Below are 6,000 nucleotides of genomic sequence, written 5' to 3'. Positions count from 1 at the left end.
GAGTTACGTGGGGGCCCCCTCCCTGCCCCTCAACCCCGCCCTGAGCAAGTGCAAGAACAGAACATCCCCTGGTCTCCGGTGGTGGAAAGTCTTGCCCAAGTCCAATTTATAACCTTCAGAACAGGGGCCCCTGGACTGTGACCACAGAGGATGAAGCTTTTGGGATTTTAGGAAAACAGATAAGCTTCGAGCACAGCTGGGCTGCAGCTCCTCACTGCCCCCCGCCCCCCTTCCGTGGTGGCAGCCTGCTCCTGATTTCTCTGGAAAGGCAGCTCCTAATTAGAATGAATCGAAGAGTCTTTGCTCCAGCTTTGTTCTCGGTCAGGATTGAATCGTTGCTTTAGGACTTAATCTGGTGTAGTCGCCGGTGGGCTGGGACCCTTGGCTCTCTGAGCATCTCTCGGGCTCGGGCAGGCTGGCACCTGGAGCGTGGGTGGGGAGGGGAGAGATGGGGGGGTCCCACTCAGGGGGCACCGAGACCTCTGCGTCACCCCTCTCTCTGCACCCTCTTCCTCCCTCCAGCTCCTCTTCTTTTCTATTTTTCTCCCACCTGCTTTGTCTCCCTTTAATTTCCTTTCATGAACAACCCAAGGCTGTCCAGGATGCCAGTCCCTGCTGGTGGGAGTGCAAATTGGTACGATTGCGCTGGCGGACAATTTGTCAAATGCTATTAAAAGCCTTAATAAAGTGCATAGGCTTTGACCTGGAAAGTCCCCTTCTAGGAATTTGTCCTAGAAATAATAATTGGACAGGGGTCCACAAATAATGTTGCCCTCAGTGCTTTTCGTGAGTGACAACTTGGAAACCTGGAGCCCATCAGCAGGGGGTCATTAAAAATGACCATGGGATAAACCAACTAGAAAGGAACCCTTTGGAGCTAATTGGAGAAATTTGAATCTTGACTGGGTATTCGCTGCTCCTAAGGAATGGTTGTTAATTTTATCAGGTGTGATAATGGCCTCGCGATTGGCTTAGAGACACATGACAGGAGGGCTGATATTTGGTTTAAACTGTTATTAACAACAGTCAGGGAAAGGGGAATGGGGGGAGGCAATGCCGACAAAATCATGCACGTTCTGACTCTGGCCGACGGGCTCCTGAGTATCCATTCTAATTTTGTGCACGTTTTAAAATGTTTCATGATTTAAAAAGAAAGAAAACGATTGTGTAAAACCGCATTTTTTGATGCCTGCAAGATATTGCTACATGAGGAGAGAAAAATCCCAAATAGCATATATGGCGTTACCAGATTTTTTTTTTTGGTTTAAAAATATACACGGAATTTTATACGCAAAAGAAAAAGGATGGAAGTACACGCACCGGAATGGTAATGGTGGCCATTTCCAGGTGGTGGCATATGAATAATTTCCGTTTTCCTCTTCATACTTTTTGGTCATTTCTGACTTTCGTTCTTGCAATAAGCATACATTTGCACTTCTAAAAAAGGCATAGTTAACTAAAGAAAATGTGGAAATCACCTACTATGCATTGAGCATTACTATATGTCATGTCTTCCAAAAGGAGGTTTGGTATACCATAATTTACACGGAGTCATTGGTGAGGTTGATGCTGTTATACCCGTTTGATGAATGGGGAAGCTGGGCATCAGAGAGGGCAAGCACTTTGCCTATAGACACACAGACACAGCTCTAGTTCCACTCTTCCGATGTGACACCAGTGCTTTTGCCACACTGCGCCCCAGCTTCTTCCAGAGAAACTGCAAGGCATATCAGGTGTGGGCCCTGCCCTCCAGGAACCAACCTATCCAGTCCCCCTGGTATCCCGCCCCTGTGCTCTGCCCTGAGAACCAGTTAAGTCATGGCTTCCTCAAGAACACACTGTTCCCCCCACCTTACGTCATACTTGAACTTGAACTTGAACTCGAATACTGCCCCTTTGATATTTTCTAATGAGCCTTCCCAGGCTTCTTGCCTTTTTAGGATGGAAACAAGCGCTCTGCTGTTACCCGCTTCATATTTATCAGCTCGATTTACTGGCAGAGTGGAAGAGTGAACGGGTATTGTATACATAAATATCATAAAACCCACCAAGGGCTGGCAAGCCTGAGTTCTTAATCCGGGCTCTATCGCTAACAATTTGCAACCGAAAGAAGTCACTCTCTCTCTGTTTTCTCTGTCTCTAAAGTAAATAAAGGATAACCCATTAGAAAAAAATCAATTGGTGCTCTGAAGAAAGGAGAAAAGATAGACAACTCTAAGTTGGGATGAAAATATGTTTCCCAAGTTTTTGCTAATGTTGAAAATGGACAAAGGCGGGGCTCTATCTCATCCAATTGGCTTTCAGTCAGAGTACTGTGATGTCTCTCACCTGATCCCCAAGCTCCATGATCTTGTCTGTCCTCCCCAGCTGTCACCTGCTGGACGGTCCTCACTCCTTGCCTTACCCTGCATGCATGGTTTCCAAGAGGGGCCCTAGCTTCGTGCCTCAGGGCCTTTGCATATGCTGTTCTTAGTGTCTGGAATGCTCTTCTCCAGTTAGCATCAGGTATTTCCCTGTAAGATTCCTGGAAACCCTCCCTGCCCACCAGACCTGAGCTCCTCGAGAGCACAACCACAGCTTTCTCCAGCATAGAGGCGGCCCTGCCCAGACACGGACAAGGGAATGGGGCAGGCAAGGGCAAAACCGAAGGCTTCTCTCTACATCTCTAGGATGGGCAAAACCTGTCCCACAGATCTAGGTTAGAAAAACACTCTTTTCATCCAGGACTCCATTGAATCTGCGGTTACTATCACCCCAGTTTGGGACAGGACATTTTCCCAATAATCTCTTATTTATTTATTTTTATTTTATTATTTTTTAAAGATTTAATTAATTTATTTGACAGAGAGAGAGAGAGAGAGAGAGATCACAAGTAGGCAGAGAGGCAGGCAGAGGGGGAGGGGGAAGCAGGCTCCCTGCAGAGCAGAGAGCCCCATACAGGGCTTGATCCCAGGACCCTGGGATCATGACCTGAGCCAAAGGCAGTGACTTAACCCACTGAGCCACTCAGGCAGCCCTAATCTCTTTTTTAAAACACAATGTTTAAGCACTGAAATGAATGCATTTTTACATAGACAGCGACTGCAGTGGGTTACCTCCTGCCCGTGAGTCTTTGCAGAAGATGGTCTGACCGAAGCACCTGTCTTAGCCTGGGAAACTGCAGAGCTGGCTTTCGGGGCAGAAGTGTCACAGTGAGCCAGTGCATTTAGGGACCACCTAAATGGGTGCTCCTCCCACACCATCCACATCGGAACAAGGAACCCTTCCGTGGTGGGACCCCAGCAAAGGACTCAGCAGGGCAAGTACCTGATGGTCACATCATGCTTCTGTTTCTGAACACTGGCTCCAGAACTCTACCCACCCGTGAGTCCTCACCCTCTCCCATTAGCCTGTGCTTCCCTGCCCTCTTAGTGGGTGAACCTCGGCCATGTCAGCAAGCAGCAGGGACAGTCAGCTTCACACAACCAGGGAGCAAACGCAGAGGCCAGGCCCTGGCCCCAAGCTACTCCTCAGAGAAGGAAGGAAGCCATGGAGGGCAGTGAGAACCTTCCCCCACGGTCCTAAAAGAGATGCAGGGGCGGGAGGAGACCTGGCTCCTGTGCCCTCCCACGGCGGGTGGGAGACCCTGGCTGGGGTGCTCTTTGGGTTTCACTGAGGTTTAGAAGTCAAGTGTTGCTCAGCTTTCTCCTCTCTGGATTGTAGGTGATTCTAAGACAGGGTCCCACTCAGCGTGGCATTCCTTCCCCACACGCCCACCCCTACCCCACCAAGTCCGTACAAATGGGCTGTGCTCATCTTGAGTCCCAGGGCTGCATGCCAGGGACAGAAAGTGGGAGATGGGCCACCCCACAAACTGGAGGGTGCCAATCACTCTGCTCTCTCAGATCTTACCTAAATGCCAACTCCATCTCGGGAAGGTCTCCTGACCCACGCCCCTTCCCCAGCACCGTCCCCTGCACTCTCCTGCTCTGTCGCCATCTGCCAGATGGTTACTTTCCCCACTTAACCCGACCTCTCTCTCTCACTGTGCTAGAGGGAGTGGAGGGGTTTTTGTTTTACTCACTGATAAATCCCCATTCCCAGAACAGGAACCGGCACATAGTAGGTGTTCAGCAAATGTCGAACGAGTACATCGGCAGGCCTGGTGTGCATTTCATAAACATCTGCTCGCTGAGAATGGGGTCTTCAGGCCAGGGAAGACATTAATAACCACTTCCTAGATTCCCCAAATAGTATGGGGCATGGAGTTCATAAAAGCTACACTGTTTCCCACTGGCTTCTGGTTGCCTTTGCAATAAAATGCCATTCCTTCTGATATGGCCTCTGTTTTGCCTCCTTCTGCTCTTCCCAGCACACACCAGACTATGCCTCACTGGCCTTAACTTCCTGGATCCTCTGTGCTTGTTCATACCGCAGGGCCCTTGCATTTGCTGTCCTCACTGCCTGATAGCTCATCCCTCCTGGGGTCCCACGGCTCTGGGGGACTTAGCTCAAATGTCACTTTTCCTTAGACTCCTTCCTGCCCACCCAACCCAGTCACCCCGGCACTGACCCCAGCGATGTCTGCGTGGCACTTAGCACAGTCTGCAATGATCTTGATCACTTATTGACTCGTAGTATGTTTATTGGAGAATCTCGACCACCTTGCTTTCCTGAGTTGCTTTATTCTGTCCTGCTCCGTTGAGTCCCTTCCCACTGGGTCTTCCTGACTGCACAATCCCACATATGGTGGGTACTTTTGCTTATCAGGACTCAGACCAGGCGGGTTCGAAACCCGATCCTGGTTCAGAGCTCCTCTACCGAAGGGGCAGGATGAGGAGCAAGGGCTTCGTCTTCTCCTTTCCCCTTGGAGCAGAGGGGTCAGGGGTGGGCTACTTCCGGTTCCCTTGCACGCCTCTCCTGGTCTGCTTCCACCTACCAGCCGTCTCCTCTCCGTGGAGATCGGTGTCTGGTCATTTTGCGGCAGAGTCTCCTTGGTGGCTGAGATCTCCTCAGGAGGCGACAGCCATATCCCCCCACTGCAGCACTGCAGGCAGAATAGGCCCCAACCTTTTCCGGGTGGGAAGCAGCTCCCTTTGCCCAGGATCTGTCTGGGGGCCCACTGACTCCACTCTATGTGGGTCCTGCACAACTGAGGGGGGGACCTGTTCTTCCTGCCGGTGGCACCGACTTCTCCCCACCAGATCCCCCTGGATCTGGCACAAGTCCCAGGCATGTGTGCCAGGCTCCCCCAAGGGCACCCTCACCACCCTGTGCCTGCAGCTGGCACGAAGCTCCCGCAGTGCGGTGAGCATCCGGAAGGGGAGCGGGGCGCCAGCCTCTTGCTGGCACTGCCCTCGGCCTCAGGAGGGTTCTCGGGGGGTCGGGCAGGAGCCGGAGAGGCACCCACTCACCAACGCCCCATCTACCCACAGTCCCTCCTCTCTGCCACTCATCTTTCTTACATAAACAGGGGAGGGCAGGAGCAGAGGGGCCCGGGGCTAGTTCCTGGCAGCAGCGCCAATTCTGCCCTAGGGAAGGTGTCTGGCCCCAGCCTTTTGGGATCTCTTAGCATCTTTGTCTGTAGTGGTGGGTCCCAGGGACCAATTCTGGAGCAACTGGAAATGCCCCCTCCATGGCTCCTTGGTTGTTTTTTGTAGGTTTCCCTTGCACACCACGTGACATGAGATCAGCAGCTTGGCATTGTGGGTGCCTAGAGAAATGCCTGACCCACCGTAGGTCCTCGGTGCCCACCATCTGAAAGAGTGACTCAGCAGGAAGACTGCTGTTACTGTGAGCTCCCACAGAGAAACAGCCAGAAGAGGAAGGGGCTGGATGGGGCCTGAAGGGGGGACACCATGTGCTCCCTCCCCACCCCTGCCTTTCACCTGTTAGTTTACTCCTCATGGTCACCTCAAGGGGCGGCCCAGCCAGCACCCTTTGAAGGTGGAAAGACCTCCACCTGCTCCAGGCCAGGGCAAGCTGGGGGTAAGGGGGAAGGGCAGGAGGAGGGAGGCCGAA

Source organism: Mustela putorius, unplaced genomic scaffold (genome assembly GCF_011764305.1).
Source record: "Mustela putorius furo isolate JIRA1106 unplaced genomic scaffold, ASM1176430v1.1 tig00000738_pilon_pilon_pilon, whole genome shotgun sequence".
NCBI lineage: Eukaryota > Metazoa > Chordata > Mammalia > Carnivora > Mustelidae > Mustela > Mustela putorius.
Note: the sequence above shows the minus strand (reverse complement) of the source record.